Source organism: Nelumbo nucifera, chromosome 1 (assembly GCF_055504915.1).
Source record: "Nelumbo nucifera cultivar China Antique chromosome 1, China Antique-T2T, whole genome shotgun sequence".
Taxonomy (NCBI): Eukaryota; Viridiplantae; Streptophyta; class Magnoliopsida; order Proteales; family Nelumbonaceae; genus Nelumbo; species Nelumbo nucifera.
This window is the reverse complement of record NC_142649.1, coordinates 145,841,048-145,853,075: the sequence shown is the minus strand read 5'-3', so window position 1 is coordinate 145,853,075 and position 12,028 is coordinate 145,841,048.

The window sequence follows — 12,028 nt, the reverse complement described above, 5'->3', positions numbered from 1 at the left end:
TTTTTTTAAATAAATAACTTTGGCCCAATGCATGACCCGACGTGACCCAAGGCTCGGCCCATGGGCCAACCCGACTCACAATACGGCTCGATATGACACAGGCCCATACGAACCAGAACCGTAGGCCATGCTGGGCCAACCCCCAAGTTATCCCTGAAGTAAGGCACGGCCCAAGACAACCCGCACTTTTATTTGGATTAAACTTGTATGACCTACACAGAATTCCAAGCAAGTATCTATTTTATATATCATAGATGTGCAGGTAAATAGACATTATAAGAGTTGGGGTTACCTAAAATGTTGACCTTAACCCAATGTAAAATTAAACCAGATTCATATTTTTCAACCCTGATTTAACCCATAACCCAAACTTCAAGCCATTCTGAAATTGAGTTGTGTTTTAGCTAACCAGCCTACATTGAGAGTCAGGACATAATATAATTAGGGTTGCAAAGGATTGGATTCAGCAACATTCAAATTTCTTGATTGGGTTGATGAAAACTGAAATCCAAATTTTATCTATAAATCTAATCGGATTTGATGGCCTTGGATTCATTGGATATGAAGATGTCATATTGGATTCTATCAGACCGAGATTGCATTTGGATTTCATCTGATTCTGTTTCATTTTTTGTAATAAAGAAAAATAAAATAAAAAAGAAAAGAAGAAGTTATTTCTTTTTAATTTATATACATAGTAAATTAATACAAATATGAAATTTATTATATAAAATTTAGGGTAGATTCTCGATTAGTATCCTGTACATTGTGCCTAATGCCATTTTGGTCTCCGAACTTTAAAATGCAATAATTCAGTACCTGAACTTAACATGCCAATCTAGTATCTACCATTAACCAGCCATTAAATGACATTTGAAAAGACACAAATACCCTTCGAGTGTCATCTAATTTTCTTTATCAACTATCCAAATGCTGACAAAAAATTAACAATCCTAAATCCTTGCCTCTTTTACTCAAGAAAGTTGGGGTCTAGAATGCCCACTGAGACGTAACCCCTTCTTGAATAGAAGAAGCAAGGATTGAGATTGTTAATTTTTTGTCAACATTTGGATGATTGATAAAAAAATTAGATGACACTCGAAGGACATTTATTTCTTTTTTAAATGTCATGTAATGGTCGATTAACAGTAAGTGCTAAATTGACACATTTTGAAAGTTCAGATACTGAATTGTCACATTGGGGACTAAAGTGTCACTAAACCCAGAGTACAAGGTAATCAAAAATTTTCCCTAAAATTTATATACTAAATTCAATATATTATCAGATCAAATGGTATTAAATATGAGTATGATCCCCATGTAAGTATCTCATCCGAATCCAAGATAATCGATCGGATTTTGGATTTTTGGAATTGATTGACGCCACTAACCGTATTTGTTTGCGCTGCACTTCCATAGATTGGTGCAGGATAGGGCTGCAAGTCAGGCCAGGTTAAGTAGGGTTGAGGCCAACCCTAAGTTCTAAACTCCAACCCGACCAACCCAACCCTAACCCTAACTAAATTCTTTCAACCCTAACCCAACCCAAAGTCAATTTCAGGTTGGGTTCGGCCCAACCCAACCTTCTTCCCATCCTTTAAAACCTCACAGAATTTCTCGATTTTAAATCTTAACTCAACTTTCACTACATATATTAATCATATGTTTCATTAGTATTTGTTTGTTGACGTTATTTTTTTTAGTACAAAATTTAGAAAAGCAAGTGTTAGAAATGACTATAGTTTGTTATGAGTTATGACTTACGATAGGTCTTTCTTGGGCGGCAAACAACATAGAGGAGATGAAGAATAAAATTTTCAAAAAACATAAAATAATGTTATTAAGGTTTTAGTCTTTCTGATTAGGATTAAGTGAAGTAATTATCTTAAAAGAAATACATGATACTATGTGGTGGAGGCTATACAAATATCATGCATCTAAACAAATCAACGTATGTTATATATTACATATAAAATATATTTATATATGACATGTACTATAAAATCGCGTTTGGGTTGGACTGATTTGGCTAAGGGGTCAACCCTAATCCAACCGGAAATAAAGTCGGGTTCATGAATTTCAACCCTAACCCTAACCCAAACGTCAGCCCGACCCAACCCAACCCAACCCAACATTTTCAGGTTGGGTTAGGGACTTAAGGTTGTTCAGGCCAACCCGGGCCAATCCGGCCCAAGTTGCAGCCTTAGTGCAGGATTAATGCAATTAGTGCAGCAGATCCAAAATCCCAATTTTCACCCCTAGATATTAGTGGGAATTGGGGGAAGCCCTTTAATAGCCTATACCCTAGGTGAGAGGTATAGGGATGGTGGAGCACTCACGGTAATGTGTGGTAAATCTTCAACCTCCAGAATAGTGTGACGCATTAGTGATTAGGCCAATGCGTAGATTGGTCACCCATCCAGCACATGATGTGATGAGTGTGATTTGGACTTCAGTGACATTGTGACACGTGTTAACACGTGGTATCACTCGAACTCGGTTTGTGAAAAGTTAGGTTCAGCTCGGTTTCAATCTAGCATATATATATATATAATGATGGTGCGTGATCTGACTACTCCTACTTGGAGGGCGATCCAGACTCTAGGTGAACGGCGAACTTGATCGGTCTGCAAAACAATCTATCAGAGAACCCGGGGTAGCTAACCCGGCGAGGTTGCTCCGATGCTTAAGTCAGTAAGTATGCTGTAAATGTGAGTTGAATGCTTGAGAGCTTGAGTGCTAGAGAGTAGAGTAATCATGCATACCTTTGCCTTGAGGTTTCTGTCTTTATATACTGGAGTAGTCGTGGGTCTCATGAAAGAGGTTCGGGATCTCTGGGGTGTGGAGATAAGGTTTGTTCCGCTTTTGGAGGAGCGGTATGTAGATAAGGCTTATCATTTCATCTCCGACTTTGGCGAAGCCAGGACGAGTTCTCATCGTGATGTCAGAAAAGTCGGGATCTGTTAGCTAATCGTGATCTTGAGTAACTTGGGATCTGTTGGAGAGACCTCTGGAGTCGGTTAGGTGGCGATTCGGGTCATTAGCTCCAATCTGGTACTTCAATTCTTTAGTCTCGAACCGGATTGGATAACAAGGTGCCTCTACACCGAGGTGGGTTTTGGGTCGAGGTGGCTGAATACTCGAGCTCCAAAAGTTGCGAACTAGGCTTGCCAGACTGAGTTGTCATCCCTTGATCAGATCGCGCCCACGTGTCCCCTTCTTGCTAGGTCGAGCCAAATCACCCTTCATCAATTGCCCCCCACTCCTTGAGCCAAGGGTCTCAACCTGGTGCGGGGAGTTCATGATGAGTCCAGGTGGATTTGGCATGAGGTATAGGCGACTTGACGGGCGAATCGTTGGTCGGACCTATTCGACCGCCCGGCTCAACTCAGGAATAACCCAGTTCGCGTCTGAGTCACGCGTGGACGTCACACCATTTTTAAACTCCGCGGACATCAAAACACACGCTAAATCAATTTCAACCTCGAGGGTCGTGCAACTAGTTTCCCTAGGAGCCGTCAGATCATGTGGATCTCGACCATTGATCCCCGGATATACTGGCTATAAATAGGGGCCAAGGGGCTCATTTTCCTCGCCACAAGTCTACAAATCCGCAATCTTTGAGGTCGCGTTCAAGTCTTTCAGTTTGGTGTCTTTCCAAGGTCGCCTTCCTTTCTTCGGTCTTCCTTTTGGTGAGTCCCCTTTTGTTTTTTCTTTTCGATTCCGTCTTTTTAGTATGTCTAGCTTTAGCTTTGATAGTCTCTTAGACGGGAGCGGCGAGTCCGCTGGAGCCGAAGTGGGTACCTCGGCTCAGATCGTGGATCCTCGTCCTACCGAGGTGGTTACTTTGGGTCAGGATGTGGTCCACGGTCCCCTCAAGGCGAACTCACCTCGGTGGGAGCGAGAGGCTTCAAGTAACTAGGCTTCCACCTCACACCGAGGTCGGCTGCCAGACAACTTTGGCCCGTCGACAATGACGGCGGACAGGCTCCTAACCTTAGTAGCCCGGTACAGACTTCCCAACGACTTTGTGTATAGCATAGGTAACTTCCCTTGGGATCACAATCACAACGAGATCGTGATCTTCGAGGAGCAACTCGCAGATGGTCTTCGCCTTCCACTTCACCCTCTTATAGTCGAGATCGTAAAATTTTTCAACATCACCATAGATCAATTACACCCGAACTCTATCCACAACATTGTAGGGACCATTTCACTTTTCAACGATTACAACCTTCCCCTTGACCTCGACGTCTTTTCTTCTATTCTTTCCATTAAGAAGAACTCGTCTTGTGTTCTGCCCGAGCACAGACAAACTTACTATCTGTTACCTCGCCCTGGTTTCAAACTTTTGCACGAGCTCCCTAACAAGGTCCCGGCCTGGAAGATGCACTATTTCATGGTCCGCAACACTGAGGGGTGGTCTTTCCCGACTCATTGGAGGGCAACCATCTAGGACCCCGGTGTTAGTTGTACCCAAAGACAAGGGAGGCGCTCCGATCTTGGGCGGAGCTTGACCTGAAGTTTGAAGACTTCGTGATCGAGAAGAAGCCCGTGCAGGCCGGTCTGAGTTCTCCTAGTAGGTCATTGTTTGCTGCACTTTTCCTATTAGTTTTACTTCGGTATTGTATCTGATAGCTTGTTTTTTGTCGCAACTGTCATGGACGACATCCTCGCCAATGAGCTTTGAGAGCATGAAGAGGGGGAAGAAGAAGAAGAGAGCCTCCCAGAAGGCTTGTGTTGAGCACCCACCAGCTGCCGTTCCTGAGCCCAAGCAGCCATCAACTGCCGATCAGCTTTCCGTGATAGACCTGGTCGAGGAGGACTCGGCCAAGCCCTCCCCACCCCGCGTGCCCGAGGAGGCTACGTCTTCAGAATCCGTCCCTGCAACCGCCACTTCTTCGGCAAACGACGACGCAGTTCTGAGTATTTTGACCCCAAAATTCGGCCTTCTCAAGAGCAAGGACGCGGTATTCGCTGAGGAGGTCACTTGTTGGGCTGAATTGCCAATTGCTCAGCTTGGGGCCAAAGTGGCTACTCATTGTATGGTGGTAAGTTCTCGGACTTATCTTTTCAAACTATCTTGTTCTTGGATTTTTTGTATACTGATGCTTGTTTCCTTCTCTTGGTAGGTGAATTCCTCCATCCACGCCTTGGATTATCAGTCTGAGATGAACTTGAAGCGGGCCCTCGAAGCCGAGGAGTCTTCCCGGAAAGCCCACGCCAAACTGAACTTGGCTCGCAACGAAAATAATCAATTGAAGAACGACACGCGAGCTAAGAAGGAGCTGCTCACTCTATTGATGTCGGAGAAAAAGGAGCTCGAGGAGCGTGAGGCGGCATTGAAGAGGGAGGTGGAGAACCTCGAGGCCCATGTGAAGGAACGAATCGAGCTACTTCTTCAGGCGGTGGAGGAGGCTAAGGCTAAGGCTGTCGAGGAGTACAAGTCCTCAGCGGAGCTTTAGGAAAGGCTGATCGAGGTAGGGATAGCGGGTTACCGCAAAGGATTCAAACTCAGCAGGTGGCTGACCTGACATGAATTTCCCTAGCTCGACCTTAGTGCTATAACCACATCAAAGTTCATAGAGGAGATGGCCGTCAAAGCTGCCCAAGATCCGGACTCCGAAGCAGAAAGTGATGACGACTTTCTCAACGAGGACGAGGAGACCAGTGCTGGCGAGGACTGCATGGAGACAAATCCTCCTGCCGAAGCCTCTAGTAAGGAGGAGGAGCCCCGAAGTGACTAAATGCCTCTTTTCTTGGACCCCCTTTGTAATACTCAGTATTCTGAGCCTCCGAGCGCGGCCCATTGTAAATCTTTTTTTTTGTACTCGAAATTCCATATTAATGAAATACAAGTGTTTTTGCAATCTTTGTGTGCAAAAATTTTTTCAAAGTGTAGATTACCCCTGAATGGTCGAGCTAACGAGCTGGACTTTGAGTAGGAATAACCTCGTATCATTGTACGCCGAGGTGGGCAGACATTGTAGGGTATACACCCGACTTGTCTACACACGAGCTACTCGCTTAGGTGTTGGCTATCCCTTAGTGTTGAGCTAATGAGCCTGACCCCAAGTGGGATTAACCTGTTGTTGTACACCGAGGTGAATTAGACATCGTAGGGTTTGCACCCGAGGTGTCTATGCCTCATAGGCATCTAAAACTGATCTCCCTATGCCGAAGAGGCAACTATGACTTGTCTGCCTATGCCGAAGAGGCGACTAGGACTTATCGCAGTGCCGAGGTCTTATGTCAGCGCAGCACCATGGCCCTTAGGCTTTTGAGAGTGACTCGTAGTCCTCTCTCCAGTTCGGTTGTCCTTTTTAACCAGTTCTGTGGTCACAAGTAGTACCTTCTCAGGTTGTCGATATTTCATGCTCGAGGTACCTACTTCCTTTCCAAAGTCTCGAGCTCATATGTGCCTTCCCCGAACACCCGTCTTACTCAGTACGGACCTTCCCAATTCAGTCCGAGCTTACCAACGCCGGGCTTAGGTACCCTAACCTTCCGAAGAACTAGGTCGCCAATGCAGAAGTGTCATTTTTTGACCCAGGTGTTATAGTACCGAGCTACTCTTTGTTGGTAAGCTACGGTTCGGATTTAAGCTAGGTCTCGTACCTCTTCTACCAGGTCTAGGTTGGTACGGAGCTCGTCATCATTCGCCTCTTCATCGTAGGCCCCCAATCGTAACGTGGGTACCTCGATTTTTGTCGGGATCACCGCCTCTGTGCCATACGTAAGGTTGAAGGGGGTTTCACCTGTAGTAGTTTTGATAATGGTTCAGTAGGCCCAAAGGACACTAAGCAGTTCGTTCACCCACAATCCCTTGGCTCGGGCTAAGTAAGCCTTTAATCCGCGAAGTATCGCCCTATTAGTCACTTCTGTTTTCCCATTCGCCTGGGGGTGTGCCACCGAGGTGAAATTTTGTTGAATTCCCATTTCGGCACACCAGTTTTGAAACTTGATATCCTTGAACTGCTTCCCATTGTTGGGTATCAGCACCCGAGGCAACCCGAAATGACATACTATGTTTTTCCAGAAGAAATTCTGTATGTTGCGGGCTGTGATCGTTACCAAAGGTTTGGCTTCCACTCACTTCGTAAAGTAGTCTACTGCTACGACCAGGAACCTTCTCTGTCCTATTGCTGGTGGGAAAGGGCCAAGGATGTTGATTCCCCACTGCATAAAGGGCCATGGGCTAGTGAGGTATTTCAGATCGGCAGCAGGTCAATGGTGAATGTTGGTGTGCCTCTGACATTTGTCACACTTCTTGACGAGTTCGAGTGCATCTGCCTTCATCGTGGGCCAGTAAGAGCCTTGCCGTAACACTTTCTGTGCGAGAGCTCTGCCCCCCAAGTGTCCGCCACACAAGCCTTCATGGATGTCGCGGAGTACATGCTCGACTTCTGAGGGTCGCAGGTAGGGGAGCGTGAAAGATCTTCTGTATAGTTGTTCGTCTATAAGGACGTACTTAACTGACTGATGCTCTACCCTTCGAGTTGCATTGCGTTCTTGCAGGTAGGGTCCCGTGAAGCAGATAACTTACGAGTGGGTCAATCCAGCTCGGTTCCGCTTGCGATACGGGAGCGACCTCTTCTTCCCCCCTCCCCCCGAGAATGCTAAGCCGAGGTATATCCTCTATGTACACAGTCCGCATGGTGTTACTACTCGTACTGGCTAATCGAGACAAGGCATCATCCTCAGCGTTTATGGACCTCGGGATTTGTCTAATGAAGTAGGAGATGAAGCCGCGTAGGATCTCTCTAACTTTGGCCAAATAAGCTGTCGTAGTGGAGTCACGGGATTCATACTCACCAGTAACTTGGTTGACCACTAGTTGCGAGTCACTGCATATGACGAGGTGTTTTGTCTTCATTTCCCTTGCTAGGACTAACCCGATGACCAATGCTTCATATTCTGTCTCGTTGTTTGATGTCGCGAATCGTAACCGGAGTGCATATTCCAACTTCACCTCGCTTGGGCCGTATAGAATCAGTCCTGCACCGCTTCCCTGCTGGTTGGATGAGTCATCGACGTGGAGGATCCATGGCTCCTCGTCCTAGGTCGGTTCTACTCTAACCGGGACTGGCACCCCACTGGTTGAAGCTCCCGTCGTGTGTTCGATCTCGGCCAGCTCGGGGCTTGCGGTGCTGAACGTGCATTCTGTTACAAAATCGGCCAAGGCTTGGGCTTTGATTATCGTCCGAAGCTCATACCGGATATCATACTCGCTCAGTTCGATGGACCACTTCATCAATCTGCCAAACACCTCGGGTTTGAGAAGAATCTACCTCAGAAGTTTGTTGGTGAGAACGATGATAGTGTGGGCCTGGAAGTACGGACAAAGCTTGCGAGCTGCTATAATTAGCGCGCATGCTAATTTCTCGATTTCCCGGTACCTGGTTTCTGCATCCTACAAAATTTTACTAACATAGTAGATGGGTCATTGGACCCGATCTACTTCTTTGATTAGTACCGAGCTAACCACGTCGTCGCTCGCAAAGAGGTATAGTTTTAATACGTCCCCTTCCTCGAGTCGAGTTAAAACTGGGGCGGTACCTAAGTATCTTTTCAGCTCGTCGAAGGCGAGCTAGAATTCTTCAGTCCATTCGAGGTCCTTACTCTTTTTTATGGCTTTAAAAGGGTAGGCAGCGGTCCGTTGACTTGGATATGAAGCAGCTCAAGGCGGTTATCCAGCCAATCAGCTTCTGAACTACTTTTATTTTGCGGGGTGGTCTCATATCTAGGATGACTTTTATTTTATCCGGGTTGGCCTCGATGCCACGTCGGTTGACTATATTGTCCAGGAATTTTCCCGAGGTGACTCCGAAGACACACTTGTTTGGATTTAACTTCATGTTATATTTTTGCAAAATTTGGAAAACACTTTTTAAATCATTCAATAAAAAATTCAAAAACTGGGTCTTCACGACCATGTCATCAACATAGCACTCTATTTTATTGCCGATTAACGGCTCAAAATCTTATTTACAAGGCGTTGAAAGGTTGCCCTGGCATTTTTTAATCCGAAGGGCATGACCTTGTAACAGTATAATCCGAGCTCGGTTATGAAGGTGGTCTTCTCTTTGTCAGCAGGGTCCATCCTAACCTGATTGTAACCGGAATAAGCATCCAGGAAGCTCAGCAACTCATGCCTTGAGGTCGCGTCCACTAGGTGGTCGATCTTGGGTAGCAGGAAGCAATCTTTCTTGCAGGCTCTATTCAGGTCGGTGTAATCGACGCACATGTGCCACTTGCCATTGGCCTTTTTCACCAGAACTGGGTTACCCACCCAACTTGGGTAATAGACTTCCCTGATGAAGTCTGCCGCTAGGAGCTTCCCAACCTCTTCATCGACTACCCTCCAACGTTTCAGGGCGAGGTTACACTTCTTCTGCCTCACTGGCTTGACTAAAGGGTCGGTGTTCAATTTGTGAGTTATAACTTTTGAATCAATTCCAAGCATTTATGCCGCGGACCAAGAAAAAATATCCAAGTTTTTTAGTAAGAAGCTTACTAGCTGGGAGTGGAGTGGTTTGTTGATCGAGGTACCGATCTGGAGAGTCTTGGCTGGTTCGTCAACAGAGACTGGTATGCGGACCGTCTCATCTGTCGGGTAGCTCGCTTGTTGGGGTACTTCATAGGTTGCTCGAGCTCGACATCTTCTGCTAGCTTCACCTTCCCTTTAAGAGCAGCTACGTAGCATTTGCGCGATTCGAGTTGGTCACCTCGCACGACTCCCACCCCGTAATCAGTTGGGAACTTCATCGCCAGATAGTAAGTGGATACTACCGCACGTAGAACATGCGTGATGGGCCGACCTACTATGGCGTTGTAGGGGGAGGGAGTCGCAACTACCAGGAAGGTGTGTTCAAACCGTATGATGTTTGGCCACGTGCCAGCTTCTACAGGTATTGTGACTCACCCAAGAGGTTTGACCTCTTCACCGCTAAACCCTACTAAAGGGGTGTTTGCTGGTTTCAAGTCGCTCTGCTGTAGCTATAATTTATCGAAAATCTCCTTGAAGAGTATGTCGGTCGAGCTGCCCGAGTCTACCAATATCCGCTTTACTTCGAAGTCATTGATCCGCAGCTTTACTACCAAGGCATCGTCACGAGGATACTGGATCCCGCGTGCATCGTCCTCAGTGAAGTATATCGGTCCTTCAAGCTGAGGTCATTTTGGCGGGTTTTCCTCTTCGTTTTCTAACTCACGCACCAAGGTCCTCCCAGCTACCGATGTACACCCCGCGATGATGGACCCGCCGGTAATCATGTAAATTACCCCGCAGATCGGTCTCTCTTCTGGCAACTGTCGTGGCGGTTGCTTGTTTTGCCTACTGGCTTCTGGGGCATTCCTCTGATCTCCCTGTTAGTCTGCTTGCCAATCTGTCTGTCTCCTTTCTTCGCGTAAGATGAAATTCTTCAAGTATTCGCATTGGATGAATTCCTCGATCTCATCGCGAAGGTTCCTGTAGTTCTCTATATTGTGCCCGTGATCTCAATGAAAGTGCCAATAAATGTTTGGGTTTCTTGCTGCTGGGTCTTCCCTTAACCTGGGAGGCCATTTGACGAAGGAGGAATCCTTAATGGCCATTAGGATCTCTCCTCTTTTAGCATTCAAGGGTGTGTAGTTCGTTCTCTCCACAAGAGTGGTCCTAGAGCGCTGACCTGATTTACGAGATCGCGAGGGGGACCGAATTCTAGAGTTGTTTCTTCCCCTGCTCGGGGACTTGCTTTTCCTCCTCTTCTGTTCGCCACTGTTCATTCCTTCACTTTCTCTCTTCCTCTTCTTCAGTGGTGGATTATCGACCTTCTGATTGATCTCCTCCTCGGTGCCAATGAATTGATCTGCGAGCTTAAGGAACTCGGTAATGCCCTTCGGTTTGTTTGCTACAACATGCCATTTAAACTCCTTGTGGGTAATTCCCTTCTTGGCTGCAATGAGTCTCACTGCCAAGTCGAGGTCTGGTATCTATAGGCAAGTGTCATTGAAGCATTTGAAATAGCTCCTGATCGATTCTCCTTCCCTTTGAACCACATTGAGAAGGCTTTCCTTGGACTTCAGACACTTTTTGCTGGTGATGAAATGTGTAGTGAACAAGTCAGCGAACTGCGACCAGCTTTTGATTGAGCCCGGCATGAGGTTCCGGTACCAAGTTTGAACTACCCCTTTAAAGGTAGTAGAGAAGGCTACACACATGCAAGATTCATCAGCCCCAGTTAGGTGCATCTGGGACTGGAAAGAGTCCACATGGTCGTTAGGATTGAAGGACCCGTCATACTTGTCTAATGGGGGCATCTTGAAGTCTTTTGGCATCGAGGCCGCCAAGAGCTCAGGAGACAAGGGAGATGACCTGCAAAGTAGTGGAGCGGTCTTTGTAGCCACCGAACTCGCTTCTTCCTTCCCTTTGGTTTGCTCTTCTCGTTGGCTTGGCTTTGCTGGCGGGCTATTCTTGACCGAGGTACGGCATGTCTTGCGACGTCTCCGCTACTACTTCTTCATTGACTCGACATTGGTGCTAATGACTTCAGTTCGATCTAGTACTGCGGCCCTGTTGCGAGGCAGATCCTAGTTTCTCGAGGGATTCTGGGGCTGACTATCACGGGGAACGGAGAGGTCCTGTCTCGAGTTTGCACCTCGAACCTCGAACTGGTTATCTGCTCGCGAGCCATCATTCTCTTGCTGTGAGTGTCGAGGCGGATTCAGTTGACTATTCCCAGACCTATTTATAAAATTTCTTTGCGAGGCCGGTGGAGTGTGTTGACTGTCTCTCCTCCCTCGGGGTGAGACCTGACTCCTGAGAGGAATCAGTGCTTGTGAGGTCTCTTCGCCCCATTGGGGGGGATCGGTTGATGTTCTGGTTAATCCCAAGGCGATTTGGGTTTTGACCGTGATGGATCCCTGGGTGCTAAGGTGGGACCGGTTGCTGGTTTGGCTGTAGTGGGGGGAACTGGTGTTGATATTGCTAGTAGAAGTAATAATGCTGGTACTACTGAAATTGCTGAAACTGCTAAACCTGCTGCAT